The sequence below is a fragment of the Felis catus genome, chromosome E3, assembly GCF_018350175.1.
Source record: "Felis catus isolate Fca126 chromosome E3, F.catus_Fca126_mat1.0, whole genome shotgun sequence".
NCBI classification, from domain to species: Eukaryota; Metazoa; Chordata; class Mammalia; order Carnivora; family Felidae; genus Felis; species Felis catus.
Genome location: NC_058383.1, coordinates 22,037,824 through 22,059,021, shown reverse-complemented (window position 1 = coordinate 22,059,021; position 21,198 = coordinate 22,037,824). Strand labels below are relative to the sequence as shown.

Genomic DNA, 21,198 nt, shown 5'->3' with positions numbered 1-21,198 from the left:
TACTTCGGGATCTGCAGCCTGATTCTCACGCAGCACTCAGAAAGGCGGAAACCATATATATATATATTTTTTTTTAATGTTTATTTATTTTTGAGAAAGACAGAGAGTGGGGAAGGAGCAGAGAGAGGGAGACAGGATCCTAAGCAGGCTCCTTGCTGATAGCAGAGAGCCTGATGTAGGGCTCAAAATCACCAAAGGCAAGACCATGACCTGAGCTGCAGGCAGACACTTAACCGACTGAGCCACCCAGGCACCCCTGAAGTCATCTTCGAGGAGCACAAACACCCACTAGATATGCAGCAGACCAATACACCACCAGGCCTGGGTCTTGATGACCTTGGGCTTGGAGAGGACAGAAGTGGGCACCTGGGATGAGATTGGGGCAGGCAAAACCTGACACCATGTATCTACCTTTCAGCCTGTGCGTTTTAAGAAATATTATCAAACAGCTCTACCCACCACATTTTGCTGAACCACCTAGAACTGGAACATACTAGATACTCAATAAATATTCATTGAATTTGTCGCTTCAGGGTGGGTAATTCAATTACCTTGAGCTTCTCCTGGTGAACCCATGCTAATCCCTACCAGTCACTGTTCTGCTCTTAAGCGTTCACAAACCACTTTTAAAATAATATATCCTATAATCTCTGCCATGACTGTTAGCAATTCAGTAAGCGTGTCTTTTGAGGAAGACTGACGTCACTATGTTGAATATCTCAACATTATTTGTCTGTCCCTTATTTCCCATCTTTTCCCTCAAAGATTATCCAGAGTAGTTCAATAGTCTCATTTCAAATTCTTGCAATACTCTGGGTGCACACTCGGGGAGAGAAAAAAGTAAATACATGTTGTGGGGACATAGTGTGCACAAATCCATCAGACCCTGTTTCCATCCCTTGTGCTTCAGATTCTATGTATATTCAGTTACCTGCGTGTTTAGGAAATGGTATCTCCACCACTCTGTATTCCGTGGCATGTGCCATTCAGCATGAGGCAAAGCTGTCTTGCAATACAATAACACCCACCTGTTAAAATAGTTCCAAAAATCATGGGTAACTGTTGAAGTGTCTTCCACATCTCAGCCTTGCAAAATTCTGCTTCACCTGTGGAAGCTGGTTTTGGCATGCCGCGGTCAATACAGATGTGTATTTACAACAAATCGTTTTGACCCTTTGCAAATTACAGGACTGCAGTACCAATTAGCGGTTTATCAGCTGAAAATGCCTTAAAATATATACTACCATGTAAGTCCTGGTTTTTCAAAATAGTATTTTTCACCAGAGATGAATCCGGCTTGTGATCAAAATGCTCTAAGTGTTTAGAGAAAAATAAAAAGATCAAATCAACAGGCAGTGATGTTAATCTGAGTCAAAGGTCTGCTGCACAGCATAATAATTGCTCTTCTCTGCTTTTTCGCTCTGTGGTGAGTGATGGCTCAGCTCCCGTGTGCTGGGGGGATGGCAGGGGTTAGGTTCCAAGAGATCATAAGGTCTGAACCAAGGAAAATTCATGCTGGGCCACCTCCAAAGATGATTTTCCAGTCACAGTCCCTGGGGCTGGGCTGCGAGGCCATCCCTTTAGCCTAGGTAATGGAGAGTCCCAGCCCAGCGCTATGGACTTTCTCCAAACTGTCCAAAAGCTGGAAGATGCACGGGAGCAGGAAGGAGGGTGAAAGTGTAGTGTGATCAAGGTGGGCTTCCCTGAGAAGGTGACATTTAACCCCAGGTATAAAGGAGATGAGGAGCCAAGCCAGGCAGCTACTGGGAGAAAGATCATTCCAGACAGGGGGAAAAAAACAGCAAGTGCAAAGGCCCAGTGGTGGGATGTGACTGGGGTGCTCAAGGAGCAAGGGAGCCACTGTGGCTGAAGAGGATGAGCTCAGAGGAGCAAGTACATCAGTCGAGGGGGCTAGATACCAGATTGTATAAGGCCTTGAAAGATGTTGTAAGAACTTTGACTTTGACTCTGGGTGAACTGGAAGGCTTTGGAGGTTTTAAGCCCACAACTGACACGTTCTTCAATTTGCCACGGTCTGGGTTTCCTCCTCAATGGAGTTCTTTGCTGCTTGATAAAAGAAGTGCTTTGTCCTGTGACCTCCCTGGCTTCCCACAGGCACGAACTTCGACCCTAGTCTTCTAAGTTTTTGCCTCACCTTGCCCTGGTGCTTGTAGAAAACTGGTCACAGTGGAATAGCACCTCTTCACCCTCATCTTACCTCTTCCCCTGAAAGCAAGCTCTTGGCCCCTTACTGTTTTCAGTATTGTATCTCTTATTGTGGGGAAATGGGGTGGATGATAGTGACATGGAAGTTTCTAACGTTGAGCAAATCTTGCAAAATTCTTAGACTCACCCCTCCCAGTGGGCAGCCCCTCCTAACTCAGATCCTCGCCCTTCTCCAGCCCAGGCTAACGCCTCCTCCCGGGCTGGTCCCTCTTCTCAGCCTGGAGATCCAATGGGAGGTGGGAAGTGAGTGGTTTGCAGCCGGGGTAGATCCATCCTGGATCCCCTGCTCTCCAAGTCCTTAGCGAGCACTTACTGTGTTCTAGGCGCTGAGGACTCAGCAGAGAGTAAAGTAGACAAGTTCTCAGAATCTTTGGTAAGTCCAGAAATGCGTAGGAAAGATGCTGAGAGAGTGTATCCAGGTGAACAGACCAGGATGTCTCTCGGACCGGATGACTCTCAGAACATGGAGCAAGGGTCCTGTATTAGTCACGGGGAGAAGGGGCTTGCCACAGAACGTTCTCTTCGGGCTTGTATGTCTCCAAGGAGCCTGACCTACAGTAAGCGCTCAAAACACATTTGCCAAATGCACTCACCGAAAGGCTGTGTAGGTCACACAGAGGAGAACTGACTTCTCCTAAGTGCTGGGGGCTGGAGTAGAAACGAATTCAGAGTTCCTGGTTTCTTATCCTTAAGCAGAGGGGAAAGAAAGCAGGACAATAGCCTACTTCTAGAAAAATCCATGGAGACAAATTGAGTGACTACACACATTGGTTAAAATTTTAAACTGTCTTTTAAAAAAAAACCTGGATATTTGATTTTTGTCATGTTTCTTGAGTGGCATATTTTTCTTATTGTATTTTCTTAAAACACTGGTAACATACAAGTAACACAAAACGCATTCTCAATATAAACTTTTAAAACAAAACAGGCCAGGCAAGCTTTCCTCTGTGCTGGATCCACATCACTGGAATCTCATCCCCTTGCCCCGAAAGGACTATTACTTCCAGTTTGGTGAATTTGTAATAAATATCATTTCCCTGTCTTTGTGCTCTACTGTGTGAAAGAGATGGGAAAGGGTGTGTTTTTCTCCTCCAGTTCAAATTCTTCACAATTTACTCAAAAAGCTTTTAAAAATTATCTTATAATTTATGAAGGCATTTAATCATGCGCATTATGTTTAAAATTAGATCATGTAGAGGCGCCTGGGTGGCTCAGTCAGTTGAGCATCCGACTCTTGATTTCAGCTCAGGTTTTGATCTCAGGGTCATGAGTTTGGGCCCCGCGTTGGGCTGCTCGCTAGGCATGGAGCCTACTTAAAAAATTAAATCATCCAGAAGGGCTTTTAATGACGAGCATCTGCCTCAGGGGTACTTACTCCCCCTACCCCAAGTTCTCTTCCTCAGAGCAAGATTTTTGTTTCCTCTTTAACCATTTCTGATTTGGTTCTCCCAGTGGTTACATCTGTATGTCTAAATAACATGTTTATCCTCTATTTCTTGATTTACAATCTATCGACTTCCTGCCATAATAGAGGAGGATTAGCTAAATCACTCCACCCTCTGTATTGATTACCTTTCCAATTTCTAAAGATAACATAAATCTTTATTTCTTTCCCCATCCACCTTGGATAGAATGTCTCAGCTTCCCCTTTCTGGAATGACGGTGTCCACATTGTCCCTTCCACTCACCCATATCTGTTAGTTGTATTTTTACTTTTACATTGTCAAGAATTCATTCTGTTTGCATTTTGTTCTGTATCTATGCCAGTGCCTCCCATGCTGGGGCTACAGGTCGATTCTGAAGTTTGAAGGCCAATGAAATTATTATGATTAGGTGGACAATGTTCAGTGCAAATCTAAGTTGTTTTCTAGGATTTCATTTTCCTTTTTGTGGTTTCAATGTCACAGTCTTATAGCCATTCAAAAAAAAAAAGGTCCAAATGGAATCTTTTTTTTCTAACACTTAACCAGTTGTTCAAAATCATGCCATATATTTATCTGCATTGCACTATGCTTTTTGGTACAGTTTTCATTTTTCTTAGAGTTTCTGAGTGACTCAAAGGGTTTCTTAACAGGTTATTTCAGAGCAAAATTGTGCTTTTTAAATATAAGTCCTGTGGTGGAGGAAAGAACCTTCTGGAAAAGCCATTACCTACGCCTCTCCTTTTTTTCTGCTTTCCTAGTATAGTGTAGTAGTTAAGAGCTCACCTCTACAGTCAGGTTGCTTGGGCTCACATCCCAAGGTCAACAGTGTATAACAGTGCACGACAGTATACCAATGTTACTTAACCTTTCTGTGTCTCTTTCCTCATCTGTAAAAGGGAGGTTCTTATTGTACCACCCAGAGGTTGCTATGGGTATTTGATGAGCGAATATCTGTACAACACATAGAACAGTGTCTGACACTGGGCAATGTCTGCCCATGTTCGTAGTTCTGTCCACAGCAAGGAACTCTCCAGGCCATGGTTACCACTATTCTGCTAGTCCCCTGACCCTCACAAATCTTCGCATCTTTGCTTTCTAGGAGCAAAGCCAGTGATACAGCTGACGGAGATCCTACCAAGGAATCAGATTCATGGTCTCTAGTGACACATCTTTAATTTTTTTTAATGTTGTATTAATTTTTGAGAGAGAGAGAGAGAGAGAGAGGCTGAATATGAGCAGGGGAGGGGCAGAGAGAGAGGGAGACACAGGATTCGAAGAAGCCTCCAGGCTCTGAGCTGTCAGCACAGAACCCAACTAGTGATCTTAAGCCAGGTTCTTTTCATACTGGTTGATGAGGTGGTCAAAATTTTAAGAAATGTGTATTCTAGAATGTCCCCCAGATAAGCCACACTGAGGAACCATTAGTTCCATTAGAACCTTGATAGATAACAATAGCAGGTGCATACTGAGTGTTTACATGCATCATCTCACTTAGTTCTCTCAAGGGCCCCATGGGGTATTACACCCATTTTACTGATGAACAAGGGGAACTCAGCATAATAACTTCCAAAGTCTCACAGCTAGTGAGTGGTAGAGGTGGGATTCAACCCCACCTGTTGTGATAGTTCAGTGTTCTCAGAGCATGTGTTGTTAACTCCAGGGGCTAAGGAAGGCCTCCCAAGACCATTTCATGGCCGCGAGTCTGCAAGGTCAAGACTATCTCAGAGCAATAATTAGATGTGATCTGCCTTTTTCATTGTGTTGACATTTGCACCAATGATGCCAAAGCCAACAGTGGGTGACACTACTGGAACCTGAGCTCGAATAAAGGCAGTAGCACCCATCCACACTAGCTGTCACTGTGTTTATCACCATCGCTAACTCACAGTGCAAGAAAACACTAGTGTCCCTTCAAAGTGTCCTTATTAAATTTTATGAAATCTCGGGGCACCTGGGTGGCGCAATCGGTTAAGCGTCCGACTTCAGCCAGGTCACGATCTCGCGGTCCGTGAGTTCGAGCCCTGCGTCAGGCTCTGGGCTGATGGCTCAGAGCCTGGAGCCTGTTTCCGATTCTGTGTCTCCCTCTCTCTCTGCCCCTCCCCCGTTCATGCTCTGTCTCTCTCTGTCCCAAAATAAATAAATAAACGTTGAAAAAAAAATTAAAAAAAAATTTTTATGAAATCTCAAGCCTTACATGTAACAACATGGGAAGCACACAAAAGCTCTTCACTGGCTACACTGCTGGTCTCCAGCAAAGGCATTTGTGCAACTGAGTTGTGTGCTGAGCTAGCTGCTTTTTTTTCCCATGAAACACCACATTCACTTGAAAGAATGACTGACAGGCAAATGATGGTTATTTGGTCTTGGATATTTGGCAGACATTTTCTTGAAAATGAGCTAAGTGATCCTGTCACTTCGAGGAAAGCCACTGATGGCATTTGTTGCCAAGGGTAAAATTCAAGATTTCAAATGAAAATTACAATTTTGCTTGTATCTGCCCCTGTGAGTGAATGTGATTTTTTTTTTATATTGTGTCAAGAAATGTGCCAAATTTGGAAGACCCGTGTAACTCAGTGAACCAATATTTCTCAAAGGACCAATGCATCATGTTAAAAATTATTTCTGGGGGTGCCCGGCTGGCTCACTTGGTAGAACACATGACTCTTGATCTCTCAGGGTCATGAGTTCAAGCCCCATATTGGGCATGGAGCCTACTTAAAAAATTATCCCTGGGTAAAAGATTTGGTCAAAATACAGGATTAGAACAAAGATTTTAGTGGGTAAGAACATGAAAAGTTAATTAATATGGTTTCAGATTCCACATAGTCACCAGCCTTTAAGAAATCAGTTCTTGTTGAGTTTTGGTGTCATATCAAAGAAGAATATCCACAATCATGTCTGAAGGCTATTCAGATACTCGTGTGTTTCCCAACCACATATTTGTGTGAGGCTGCGTTTTCTTCCTGTGCTTCGACCAAAACATTTGGCAGCAGGTCAAATACAGAAGTAGATACGAGAACCTGTCTTCTATTAAGGCAGACATTAAAGAGATTTGCAAAAATGTAAAAACAAACAACACTCCTCTACTTTTTGGGGGGAGGGAGGGTGGTAAATATCGCTATTTTCCATAGAAATATGTTGTTTGTATTAACATGCAGTCGAGTTTAATATTTGCAAAATGAATTTTATTTTTTTTTTATTTTTTATATGAAATTTATTGACAAATTGGTTTCCAACAACACCCAGTGCTCATCCCAAAAGGTGCCCTCCTCAATACCCATCACCCACCCTCTCCTCCCTCCCACCCCCCATCAACCCTCAGTTTGTTCTCAGTTTTTAAGAGTCTCTTATGCTTTGGCTCTCTCCCACTCTAACCTGTTTTTTTTTTTTTTTCCTTCCCCTCCCCCATGGGTTCCTGTTAATTTCTCAGGGTCCACATAAGAGTGAAACCATATGGTATCTGTCTTTCTCTGTATGGCTTATTTCACTTAGCATCACACTCTCCAGATCCATCCACGTTGCTACAAAAGGCCATATTTCATTTTTTCTCGTTGCCACGTAGTACTCCATTGTGTATATAAACCACAATTTCTTTATCCATTCATCAGTTGATGGACATTTAGGCTCTTTCCATAATTTGGCTATTGTTGAGAGTGCTGCTATGAACATTGGGGTACAAGTGGCCCTATGCATCAGTACTCCTGTATCCCTTGGATAAATTCCTAGCAGTGCTATTGCTGGGTCATAGGGTAGGTCTATTTTTAATTTTCTGAGGAACCTCCACACTGCTTTCCAGAGCGGCTGCACCAATTTGCATTCCCACCAACAGTGCAAGAGGGTTCCCGTTTCTCCACATCCTCTCCAGCATCTATAGTCTCCTGATTTGTTCATTTTGGCCACTCTGACTGGCGTGAGGTGATACCTGAGTGTGGTTTTGATTTGTATTTCCCTGATGAGGAGCGACGCTGAACATCTTTTCATGTGCCTGTTGGCCATCCGGATGTCTTCTTTAGAGAAGTGTCTATTCATGTTTTCTGCCCATTTCTTCACTGGGTTATTTGTTTTTCGGGTGTGGAGTTTGGTGAGCTCTTTATAGATTTTGGATACTAGCCCTTTGTCCGATATGTCATTTGCGAATATCTTTTCCCATTCCGTTGGTTGCCTTTTAGTTTTGTTGGTTGTTTCCTTTGCTGTGCAGAAGCTTTTTATCTTCATAAGGTCCCAGTAATTCACTTTTGCTTTTAATTCCCTTGCCTTTGGGGATGTGTCGAGTAAGAGATTGCTACGGCTGAGGTCAGAGAGGTCTTTTCCTGCTTTCTCCTCTAAGGTTTTGATGGTTTCCTGTCTCACATTTAGGTCCTTTATCCATTTTGAGTTTATTTTTGTGAATGGTGTGAGAAAGTGGTCTAGTTTCAACCTTCTGCATGTTGCTGTCCAGTTCTCCCAGCACCATTTGTTAAAGAGGCTGTCTTTTTTCCATTGGATGTTCTTCCCTGCTTTGTCAAAGATGAGTTGGCCATACGTTTGTGGGTCTAGTTCTGGGGTTTCTATTCTATTCCATTGGTCTATGTGTCTGTTTTTGTGCCAGCAAAATGAATTTTAAAACAAATATTTCTAAATTCTCTGAGTTTTATTTTCCGAAACAGGAAATACTGGTAAATATAGCCCACGTTAACAGCAGCTCAGTAATTTGCACAAATAGAAAGGGGTCCTGAGATCAAAAACGTGGAGAATGGCTGCTACAGCTGTTATTTTAATTTTGTTGACAAACTTCCAGTGGCTGAGGAGAGAACCTGAAGGAACCATTTTCGTACTTCCTTCAGAAGATTTCCTTCTAGTTGTGCCTTATCTTCCCCACTGGGAGATGAAACAGTCCCCTTGGCGCGTTCCAGTCTCTCTGCTCTGAGTTCTCTTTGGCTGCAGCTAAGCTCCACCATTGTTGCACCACCACTGGGATGTAAGAGGCAACGTGAGGTTCCAGCAAGCACTGAAAGCAATGTCTTTGATTAAAATGCAACCCTGCTGGTAGAACGCCCGACAGGGCCTGGAGGATTCATTGCGCCTTGTGTCTTTGTTCAGGAACACCAACAAAGCTCAGCCACGACTCCACAGAGAGCTGGAGGCTCGGGATCTGTTGAGAGACACCTTACATGTGAGACAAAGCAAAGCACAGGAAAACAGAGCTGAGTCCTCAGGTTTTTAGCGGATGGGGGCTTAAATGTATAAACTGTCTACCTTCTACCTATAATTAAAGGACCCTGTGCGTGAAGATGGAGAGTTTAGGGGAGGGAGGGTGCTGCCAGGCCTCCAGAGAACAGACATTGCTCCTGGCCGGTCCCAGTGCTGGGCCCTGGGAAGCAACATGAAATGCAGAATCAAAGGGTATTGAGGATGCTTCCAGGAATGTCTGTTCCTGCTGGTTTGCTGTTTGGCCAGCCCCGCATCCATCCCCCCCCTCCCCTTCTGATAACAGTATTCTAATCTACTTTGGGGGCTGCCCCATCGCTCTATCATTCTGTCCTCTCTGTCCATGTGGCACCAACCCCGGCCTGGCTCTCAGGATGAGCATGTGACCCAGGAATAATCTTGAAGATTATCATAAGGTATCAAGAGTTTATGCCAAGGCAGTGGTTCTCAACAGGGGGTGGTTTTGCCCCTTGGGGACGTTCGTAATGTCCGGTGACATTTTTGGTTGTCCCGACTTAGGTAGGGGTGTAGGCAAGCCCTGGCAGGTGCTGGGTGAGGCCAGGGATGATTTCTGAGCATCTTGCAACGCACAAGACAGTTCTCACAGCGAAGAGCTTTCCAGTCCCCAGTGGCAACAGTGGCAACTGGGGTTGAGAGACCTGACTGAAAGGAAGATAATGAGAAGCCATTGAAAGGTTTGGAGCAGAGGAGTGATGTGGTCTGAACTGACACTTTTTTTTTTTTTAAGTATAGTCAGGTGCTATGTGGAAACAGATTTTAGAGATTTAAAAGGGAAGCAGAGAGATTAAGCCATGGGGCTATTACAACAACCCCAGTAAGAGAAGACTTTAGAAGCTTGCTCTGGAAATGCATACTTAGAAATTGTCAGTGGCAAAACGTGAAAATACATTTGTGAAAAAAATTTCACATTTTGGGTGTGAAAAACCAGAGAACGGAACCAAAGACAAAGCCTTTCAAGCGACCATGTATGGAAGTGAAATAATAATGACAATATCCAACACTGCTTGAGAATTTATGTGCCAGCTACTATGCTAAGTAACTTATGTGATCGCATTTGACCCTTTTAACAATGCTTATCGTCCTCGTTTTACAAATAAGACAACATAGGAATGGAGAGGCTAAGTAAGTGGCCCAAAGTCACGCTCCTAGTTATTATCTGAGACAGAGTTTGAACTCACAACAACACGACTCCGTGGTTTCTCCTTTTAACCACCAAGCTGCTTCCTCCCTGGGCTGAGAAGAATCTTCCAAAATAAAAATTACAGGGGCGCCTGGGTGGCTCCATCATCTCAGATCATGATGTTGCAGTTCATGGGTTCGAGCCCCCCATCGGGCTCTGTGCTGACAACTCAGAGCCCAGAGCCCAGATCAGATTCTGTGTCTCCCTTCCTCTCTCTCTCCATATCCCCTGTTTGTGCTCTGTCTCTCAAAAATAGATAGACATTTATTTTTTTAATTTTTTTTAATGTTTATTTATTTTGGGGAGACAGAGAGAAGAGTGTGAGTGGGGGAGGGGCAGAGAGAGAGAGAAAGACACAGAATCTGAAGAGGCTCCAGGCTCTGAGCTGTCAGCACAAAGCCCGATGCGGGGCTCGAACTCACAAGCTGTGAGATCATGACCTGAGCCGAAGTCAGGCGCCCAACCGACTGAGCCACCCAGGCATCCCAAAATAAATAAACATTTAAGAAGAACTAAGAAAAATTACAATTCTCTTAAGAGCTGAAGGATGAAGGGGAGTTACAGAGATGAAGGAATAAGGAGGTTGTTCCAGACAGAAGGAACAGCAGGCACAGAGGTCTCAGGGCTAGAGAGAGTATGGACTAATAGGGAAGCCTAAGCATTCAGTAGTGGCTAGAGGCAGGTGTAAATTCATAGGTGGGGTGAGTCCCGAGAATAGCAGGAGCCATTCAGATCTGTGGAATGTATGTTAAGTTTATACTGGGAGCAAAAGGAGCCCTTTGGAACATTTACAATGTAAGTTTAAAAATCTGATATGATAAGGTTTTCATTTTTGAGGCTCATTCTGGCTGCAGTGTGGACAATCAATGGGAAGAAGAATATCTGAAGGCCAGTTCAAAGTCCTTCGTGCAGGGGCGCCTGAGGTAGCTCAGTTGATTAAGAGTCTGACTCTTGATTTCAGCTCAGGTCACGATCTCACAGTTCATGGGGTCAAGCCCCACATCGGACTCTGCATTGATACTGTGAAGTCTGCTCAGTTTTCTTGCTCTCCCTCTCTCTCTGCCCCTCCCCACCCCTCAAAACAAATAAAAATTTAAAAAAAAAATCCTCCATGCAATAATCCAGGTTCAGTGATGGATTTCCCCATTGGGGAAGTGGCAGTGGTGACAGAGACATTGGCTATCGCTTTGGGAGATGCTTAAAAGCTGGAATCAACAGAATTCCCTGTTGAACATCAAGGACAAGGGAAAACAAGGTCAGGGGACTCCTATGTTTCTAGCTTTAACCTCTGCATGGATGGCGAGGCCTTCTATTGATGGAAAGTTTGTAGGGGAGCTGGTAATTAGGTTTTGAACATGATGAATTTACAGCTTCCCATCTAACGTTCAAGTGGGGGTGTTAAGAGGGCCACTGGATGCACTAATGCTGAACTCAGAAGGGATGTTTTATCTAATTTCTTCCCCATATTCATCCTGTATTTTTTGATCAGGAAACACTCAAACACGAACATTCCAACCCCTGCTAATTCTATCACAGACAGCCAGCGAAAGGTTATTAGATGAGGTGCCATGTGACGGAGTAACTGATGTTAAAAGTCTGAATGCAACCCCAGGAGGTCATTGCCAGTCTAATTGGGCACAGATAGAGTTTACTGGGTCATGGAAAGCAAGTCGTGTGTAACCATTGTTTCAGCCCTTTATCCTTTCATTTCTGATTTATCATCCGGTTTTGGGTGAACATTAAAGAATCTATTCATAAATGGTGACCTTTTGAAATTTGAAATGATGGTCTCAGCTAATTTCCATTCCAGCCCTGGGGCTGCTGCTTGAAGGTCATGAGCTTGAAGCTCCGAACTTGTCCCTAGTCTGTGCTCTCAACCAGTATTTGGAAAAGGGCAGTGTTGTCTTCATCCTTAAAAGTGCCCATCATTTGGATGAAGGATCGTCATTCATAATTCTGTGACCACACACTGAGGATGAAAAACGTACTAAGTGCCGAGTTTGTGTTAACAGCAAGACCCAACTGTTCTGGCGAATTTGGGAACATACTGTCTGAGCTCATAATAGGATATTAATACTGTTGTATCGTATAGAATTCATTCAATTGTAAGTGACAGAAAACCCAATTCTAATGGACTTAAAAAAGGGACAGACAGACAGACATTCAGAGAGATCTCTATTGGCTCAGAGATCAAACTCACAAGTACAGAATTTCTCTTACCATTCTCTTCTCTCTTCCTCTCTGTTGACTTCGGTTCATAGTAGCACAGGAGTGGGGCTTTGTAAACTGTCCCCGCATGCCCCGAGGGCAAGGAGAGACCCAAGAAAGAGGCAGACCACTACAGATTGGAAGGTGGTAGTTTTAATAGGGAACTTATATACAAGGCTTGTCTTGAGCCGGCCGCAAGACAAATTATTCTCTTCATTGCCTGCCGGAATCGTAAAAGTTTACTTAGAGGCCTTATAACTGGGTTCAGTCACATTTTCAGTCCAGAAGGTCTCAACACCACCTTACTCTCTTAAGGTTATGTCCTTGAAAATGGCTTCCACTGTGGGGACAGTGAGCAGAGCATACATTCCAAAGGTGGGGGTGGGGGTGGGGGTGGGGATGGGGGTGTGAGGAGCCTCCAATTGCCTGGGTCCAGTTCATAAGTCAACTGGCAGCCACATCCTCTCAATGACCTCCTCCAACAATGAGAGACTCACAGATACAGTATGTATGAGAGCAGCTCTCAGGGTTAGATTCTTCTATGCTTGAATCCAGCATTAGTGTAGGAGTGTCTTTTGCAGCAGGTACAAGCCTCATTTCATTTCATAGGCTCTGATTAGGTCACATGTCCATTACTGACCCAATCACTGTAGACCAGAGGTCCCACAGGGCTGATTGGCTCAGGCCCAGTCTTTTAACCTTGGAGTAGGAGAGGCATAGATCCCCAGAGATAATTATGATGATAAACAGCAAACATTATTGATTAACTAGTACATGTTGGGCACTGTTCCAAGTGGTATGCTTCCTGTAACAACACTTTGAGTTATCCAGTGTTGTTATCACCCTTCTAATGATGAGGAAAGCCAAAATACAGTGAGGTTAACTAAACTGCCCAAGGACCCACAGCTGGTAAATGACAAAACCAACGTACAAACAGCCTTTCCAGAGACCCACAGATGGGAAGTGATGGAGCCCCAATGCAAATTAAGGCAGCCTCTAACCACAGCCTGGGCTTTTAACCCTAAATAAGGATCAGGTCACCAGATGTCTACCTTCACTCAATGCTTTACGATTACAGAGCTTTCATCCATGACTTCATTTTTCCTCCCAACTTTAGTAACGACACAAGACTTGGGAGCATTATCCTCATTTTCTGGTGAGAAAATTGAGGTTCAGGCTGAGTGGTTTGCCCCGAGTCAAACATCAAGTAAACAGAGGAACAAGAACTGAAACCCCACACCCATCCTTTCTGACCCTGCAATAATGGAGCCTAAGAGCTTAATAAATGTTTGGGAAACCACAAAGGCCTGGAAACTCGTATTGGGCTCATAGCAAGCTAATCCTGAAGGCTTTATACCCCTCTCCCGCCTCCATGCTACTTTCCTCCTGTGTTTGTTGTAAGCAGTAGGAAAATACCAAGTACTTGGACACGAAGTTGCCCTAGATATTTAAACTGCAAATTACACTATTTATGAATTACGAAATAGTTCATCCACATGGAGTTGAATTATGACCTTTATCTTTTATTAAACGCACGCATACACACACACGTACTAGAACTGTATCTGTTTCTGGATTTTCTATTCTTTTCTTTTAATCTATATTTTTATTTCTGAGGCTCTATCACTCTGTTGTTTGAACTAATATAGCTTCATAAGACTCTTAATACCGGAAGATCATGTTCTCCCTTACCATGCTTCTTTATCAACATCTTCTTAGTTCTAACGTTTTGATTTTCCCTGTGAATTTTCTGACCATTCTATCAAGTTGCCAGGAAAACTGGGATATTAATAAAAATTTAATTAATAGACTTATTTGCGCACAATTGACCTCTTTCAAACATCGAGTCTTCCCCCATTTAAAAACATAATATATATCCCATTTATTAATGTTTTCTTTTATGTATTTTAAAGAAGTTCCATTTTCCTCATTCAAGCCTATATGTTGATTGGGCACATTGTTTGTAGGTAGGTTTTATATTTTTGGTTACTAACATTAATGGGTGGTGTTCTCCAAGATATTTTCTAAGTGGTTAGTATTACTAATATGAAGAAGCTAGTGATCAGTAATTAATCTATTTGTAAGTTGCTTGAACTTGGTTAGTGGTGCTATCTGCACTGTAATTAATTTAATTTGGTTTTTCAGGTAAACAGTCATATCATCTGCAAATGGTAGAGAGAACTTTTTCTCCCCCTGCTGTTCTTCCTTCGAGGCTTAGAGAATAGTCAAGGCTTAGTTAGAGGCTTAGTTAAGTAGTGGTGATGCTCAAAGGTCGCCTTGCCCTGCTCCTAACTGTAATTGTAATGCTTTGCAGACTGTGTTTTTCAAAGTGTGGTTGCAGATTTGGATATAAATCATAGAATTTGTACAAAGCTGGAAATCTGCATTTTAGCAGACTCCTAGGGGTGATTCCTGCTCCCCCTAAAGTGAACATCTAGCTGCTCCAGTGTTTCACCGAGAAGCCTGGCATCTGCTATTGGCGTAAAGTGTTTTCTTTATCATGCTCTGGAGTTTCCGTCACTATGTAGCTAAGTAAGAATTTTAATTGGGCATGAAGGTTTCCATTTTGGGGTATCTATTGACATGGCTAGCTTTCTCTCCTTTGGCTGGCTAATAGGTGAAGTTAGTGCCTTTCATATTAGCCAACTATCTTTCATTCCTGTGATAAATCTGAGACATACTTAATTTTTGATAATGCTGAAATAGATTTGCTAATATGTAACTAGGGTTTTTCTCTGTATTTGTCTGAAATTTGCCTTTTTGTGTGCTCCTGGTGTCAAGTTTTGGAATCAGAGTGGTAGTAGCTTGATAAAATGATTTTCTATGCTGTGACATAGATTCTGCAGCTTGGAAATTTTCATGTAAAACCTTCTGGGCCTGGGGCTTTTTTGAAAGTAGCTTTTTGATAACTTCTCTCATGTCTTGTCTATACTGGGCCTTTTTCTGGAGTCATTTTTGTTGCCTAGAAAACCATTCACTTCATAGAAACGTATACTTGTTTTAGTACAGAGTTGAACAGTGTGATTGCTTACAGTTTATTTTCTTTCAAATCTTTCTTTTTTCCCCCCCTCTATTTTCTCATTTATCTCCAACTGCATTAATAGTTGGCGTTGTTTCTCCCAAGACTGTGCCATTAGGTTGTCTTTCAGTCTTTGGTTTTAGGCTTATGAGTCTTTATCTCTTTCTGGTATGTTATGTATTTTTTAAGAAGCTGGGAAAAGCTGTTGGAAGGTAGCTAGCCAAATGCCATTTTGAGCAACACGTTTTTGCCTTTGGGACTTTTTAACCCAGATTTAAATTTGCTCCTTGTTCAGGTTGGTGTGTGTTAATGTGAAGAGGTCCTTTTAGGGGTCCTAACTGTCATCCAGCAAAGCCACTAGACCTCCCAGCTAAGTGTCATCTTCCAGGGTGATTGACCAGCTTTGCCACTTCAATTTTTCACAGTCATCAATCACTGAAAAGGAAACATTGAAGAACACAGCTCTGTGGTAGGGAATTAGCTAAGCATGATCGCCATCAGGAGGTTTGTCTGAGTGGAAACTCACTTCGAGGTCAATGGGCTCCCTGGAAAGCCAGATCCCATAACACTGGCTGAGTAAATGCTCACTCATGTATTTCACACTTACTGAGGACTTCCTCTGGGTAAGGGTGGCACTGAGCAGGTCGGAGACCAGCAAAGCTGAAAAGGTGTGACCCCTTCCCTCAAGAACTTGGGAGTGTCAAGAAAAGCCTATTTTATGTGATCGCCTATAGCACAGCCTGTCTCAGTCAGTAGAGCGTGTGGCTCTTGCTGTTGGCATCCCGAGTTTGAGCCCCACGTTGAGTGTAGAGATTACTTAGATAAAATTATAAGAGTAACATTTGTTTACTCTAAGCAGTGAAACCATCTAAAAATAGAAAGAGAAGTAATAATATGCCCTGCCCGACTCCCACTCTGTCCCCTCCCTACCTCACTCCAAAGTGACCAATGTCAACAGCTAGATGTGTTTCCTCTGTATCTTCACTCTCGAAACGCATACGTACATGCACATGGTGGGGGAGCGGCATTGTTTGATTTTTAAAATTGAATCCACACTGGAGATACTAGTCTGCCACTTGCTTTTTTCCCTCAATACATCATAGATATTCCTCCAGGCTTATAGGCACTGATCTGACTCAATCTTTTTAATGGTTGCATAATATTCCACAGACTGGAATCCCTTCAGTGTATTCAACCTTTTCCCTGTCAATGAATATCCACCTTGTTTCCGTGTCATCCTTGAGCAGGGCCATGCTAATCTTCTCTGTATCGTTCCAATTTTAGTATATGTGCTGCTGAAGCGAGCACTATCCACCTTGTTTCCAATTTTGTTTTGTTTTGTCTCACTTTCAGTCATTTTTACACATGTGTCCTTATATGCTGGTGCTTTTGTTTTTATAGGCTAGATTACCAAAAATGAGATTGCTAAATCAGTAGAGGTATGGGGTTATGATCTTAATAGATATGGACAGGTTATTATCCTGAAAGATTGTAGCAAGGGGGTGGTTATCAGGAAAATGTCTTAATTATTAAAAGATACCCCCCACATACACACACACATACATTCAAAGATTTTGCAGTGAAAGGAGACCACCTAGAATGGGCTGGAAGCACAAATATGAGCTCTGAGTTTCAGTTGTCCCTAGCACCCTCTGTTGCCACCACCATGCCCGCCCCCAGGGGGCACTGTTCTGAAAACAATAAAAACAGCAAAGCCATTTATTGAGTGATCACTTCACAGAAATGGAAACCGGGGACTTAGAAAGTTTAAGCCACTTACTCAAGGTCACCCATCCAGTAAGTAGCATAGCTGGGATGTGATTCCCGTTCTGTTTCGCTCCAAACCTGGGCTCTTAACCACTGTGTGGGATTTCTTCCAAGGATGCCATTGCTGGGGCTGTTTCATCAGAGCCCCAACAGTGACACAAACTCTGCTATTTGCCTTGAACAGTGGCAGGGGCCAAGCCCTGCCTCCTGCTGTGAAGGAGGAATACTCCTCTATAAGGTATTTAAAGTGATCTTGACCTCTGAGTAGGGCCTTCCTTATTCAGAGGAAACTGAGTGAGCTCCCAGGACACTAGGAGCATACTTGTTTTCCCCTACACACAAATCAGAAACCATTTTTCTTCTCCCTCCCCTTCTCTCTTTTTCTTCCTCAAAACAAAGAACTGAAGCAATTAAGAGAAATGGAAACCCTTGGTTTCACCTCTACCCATTCTCTCCTGGAAGCCATGGTAGTCATGATAGTCATGGTTAAAAGTGTAGACTCTGGACTCAGAATGACCTGTTTGGAAACCACTTTGTTATCCTTGAGCAAATGCCTTGAGACTCTCTAACCTCTTGGTCTCCCTGGAAACATAACCATTCTACTCAGCTTTTGTCTTACCTATTAGAGGATCATCTCCTGGAGGACAGGTCAATGTCCATGCCTCTTGGTTCACAGGTGCTGAGGGAACCTGCATTGAACTATAAATATTGATTCTTAATAACCAAATTCAGTGATGTTTTAAAGTAAGGTTGAAGGTAATATGGAGAAGAAAAATTAATTCACATTTCCTGAACATCTATGTGCTGAGCACTGTGCTGGAAGTTAATAAACATTAACTCAACTCTGAAGTAGACATAATTATTTCCATTTTTACAGAGGAGAAAAATGAAATTTAGCAGGTCAAACTTGCTAGGATTGCAGAGCTAGAAATGATGGTGATGGTGATGATGGTGATGATGATGATGGTGGTGATGATGATGATGATGATGATGGTGATGATGATGATGATGGTGATAAGGGTGGTGGTGATGATGATGTAGTAATGGTGATGATGGTGATGGTGGTGGCAATAGCTATTGTTTACTGAACATATGCTGTGAGTAGGCATTATGCCAAGAGACTTCTTTGTATTCTCTCATTTAATCCTCATGAAAACCCAACAGGGAAGCCCTATTATTATGCCCAAGGTCCCAAAAGATTAAGTGACTTGTTACAGACACTCAGTCTGTTGAGGGTTGGGGCTGGGATTTGAACCCAGGTTATTCTGATTCCTTAGAAGCATCTTTTTACTTTGGTAGTGAAGGCCTTGGTGGCAGTTACTCAAATTTAAACATTCAGCGTTTTGGACCACTCCCAAATGGAGTGTCAGGCAGCTATACAGAAGGCCAGGACTTTGGAAGAAGAAACCAGATTCCATCTCTGCCTGTCTTCATCTCTTCATCTTTTGGGCTCTGTGGGCAACACTTTCATTGCAAGATTCTGCATCCTGTCTCGTGGTCACACATACCGTCTGTGCTTGGCACAGCCGGCTGTCTCCATGGAACATCTGTGGCTCACTACTACTGTGAGTGATTCTATTTTCCACACATCTCCAGCTCGTTAGAAAGCAAGGCTCCTATTTGTTGGTGGATGTTTGCAATCTGAATCTGAAACACTGCAAAATGATGATTGAGCTGATTCACACTGGGGAAGAGTCTGTGACACATAAACACACACACACACACACACACACACACACACAAGACACCTAATTAGTGAGGACTGAGCTGCCACCTGATCCAATAAGTGCAGTAACTTTGTCCACTAAGAGGCCATCTGGCTCCTGGTGACAGTTGCTGAGCCGGGAGCTTTTCATGCAGTGATGGTGGTCCTCCCTGGCCAGGGCCACACTCCACATGTCCTCTGGGCCACCCAACCAGCTGAGGTGTCAGTATTTTAAAGAAACTCTTTGTCACCAAAGGTAGCAAGAGAGCTGAAATAAACAACATCCACCCCAGCAGACCCAGGGGTCTGCAGAGAGGAAAGCGCTTTCCCCTCTCCTCCTCTATGAATATGCCTTAGAACTTCCTCAACATTCCTCCCAGATTTTCCACTTCTGGTCTTTAGCCAAATGCAATCTTTAAAAATACACATTTGGCAAGAATCTGCAAAAAAAATCCCTTCAGATTGTTATGTGATGGTGGGGAAAAGACACATTTTTTTTAACTCTAAAAAAAGCACCTTAGCATTTGTAGGCTTTTATAATTCTGAAACAGCTGAAATGCTAAAACTTTCAAGTTGGCAGGATTGAAACTGAAATCTGCAAAGCCGGTTCAATTTGACAAGAGTGGGAGCCTTGCATTTCAGAGGGTTTTGATGAGCCCGTGGGCCTGAGCCATCAACACAATGGGTGGCCACCCACTCGCAGGGAGCCCTTCGTGCCTGGGTCCCAGTCTCCCCTCTAGCTACCTGCAGAGCTCACTCTAAGAGACACTCCTGGCTCCTTCCATTGCCCTGGTAGCTGCTGGTAGCTTAGCAGAGTGGGCAAGGATTCAGCCTGTGGAGCCCGATCACCTGGGTGTGCAGTCCTGATTCTACCACCTGTAAACTAGGGGACCCTATTCAAGTTACTTAATTCTTCTGTGCCTCGGTTTCCTCATCTGTGAAATGGGGCTATAATATTTAATATATTTGTCGATTGATACCCATCTTGCTCCAGAAAAGAGTTAAGGGGGCTTTAGTGACACAAAATAAGAAAAGATGGGTCCAATTTTTAAAATTGGACTAAGGGAAAAAAGGGACTGGACGGAGCCAAGAATGAGAGTGAATTGCACCTGACAATGAACTACATTCTTATTAAGGGTGGTTCATAAAGCCGCCTGTGAACCAAGCTTCCTCGCAGTCCCTTGTCTAGGGGAAACCTGGTCAACCGCACACCCACGGTGCTCAGAATACGGGAGAACCCAGTGGCCAAGCAGACCTGCAGTCAAGCCGACCTGGCTCTCCAACAGGCTCCGTGTTTTGTCCTTGAGCAAATTGCTTAATCTCTTGGAGTCTGAGTTTCTTTACATGGAATGGGGATAAAACTGTAGTCATGAGGTTATTTTGAGGGCAAAATAAAATATTATATATGAAGTGTTTAGCACAGCACCAGCCACATAGTATGTGTTTGATAAATAGTTGCTAGAATAAATAAGTTTTAGAATTTATAGACACATCCCACTCTCCTTGGTACCAAGATCAGATAAGAATATTTTCCTTCCTAAGTGGATGATGTTTCATGTCACAAAACAGAGAATCCTCAACACGGGCTGATGGCAGAGTCCCCAAAGCCACAGAGCACAGTGTTGAAGTCCCGTCTGGCTCTGCCATTAAGTGGCTGTGTGACCTTGGGCACACTGCTTCACTTTTCCGGTACACGGGTACCCATCTGTAACTGGGCAAAGTAATACTACCTCCCTTGGGCACCTGGGGGGCTCAGTCGGTTAAGCGTCCGACTTCGGCTCAGGTCATGGTCTCTTGGTCCGTGGGTTCACACCCCGCGTCGGGCTCTGTGCTGACAGCCCGGAGCCTGGAGCCTGCTTCAGATTCTGTCTCCCTCTCTCTCTGCCTCTCTCTCTCTCTCTTCTCTCTCTCTCTCAAAAATAATAAATATTAAAAACATTTTTAAAAATAGTACCTCCCTTCTAGGGTCGTTATGGAAATTAAATGAGATAATAATTGATAAAGCCCTTGGCCAAGTGTTTGTGTATCATTCTCACTCAGTGACCGTGCTGGCATTGTGGACGTTCACAGTACTGAGTGATCCAGCACTAGTCCGGCTTGATCCAGAGGGATACTCAGAATACCTGGGAGATGGGTGAAACCTTTGCCAAATACCCTCCTCTCAGTAGTACTTCTGTACTTTCGGCGACCACCTTGTAACAATGCACTTGAAGAATGCGCTCTCTGGCAGGCGTTCAAGGGCAACTATTTTATCTTGCTGACTTAGTACAAACCATTCAGTCCTAAATAATCAAGTGAGGGGTAGAAGCGATATCCTTTAGGAGAAGATGACAAGGGGCCCTATAAGAACCTGGACCAGAATGAAAGGCCAGTATTCTCCTCAGAAAAGTTGTGTTGGCGAAAGCCAGGTACACAGGATTGAGTTATTATCACGGCATAGGGGGTCAGACGTATGCCACAG

General features: G+C 43.4%; 1 protein-coding gene and 1 pseudogene across 2 annotated transcripts in view; one reads left to right on the top strand and one right to left on the bottom strand.

The window, feature by feature from the left end:
- The window catches only part of CACNG3 (calcium voltage-gated channel auxiliary subunit gamma 3), an 85,335-nt gene that overhangs the window by 12,748 nt on the left and 51,389 nt on the right, over positions 1–21,198 (top strand). The gene's annotated exons all lie outside the window — the stretch shown is intronic.
- LOC111558303 lies at positions 16,475–16,573 on the bottom strand (annotated as a pseudogene).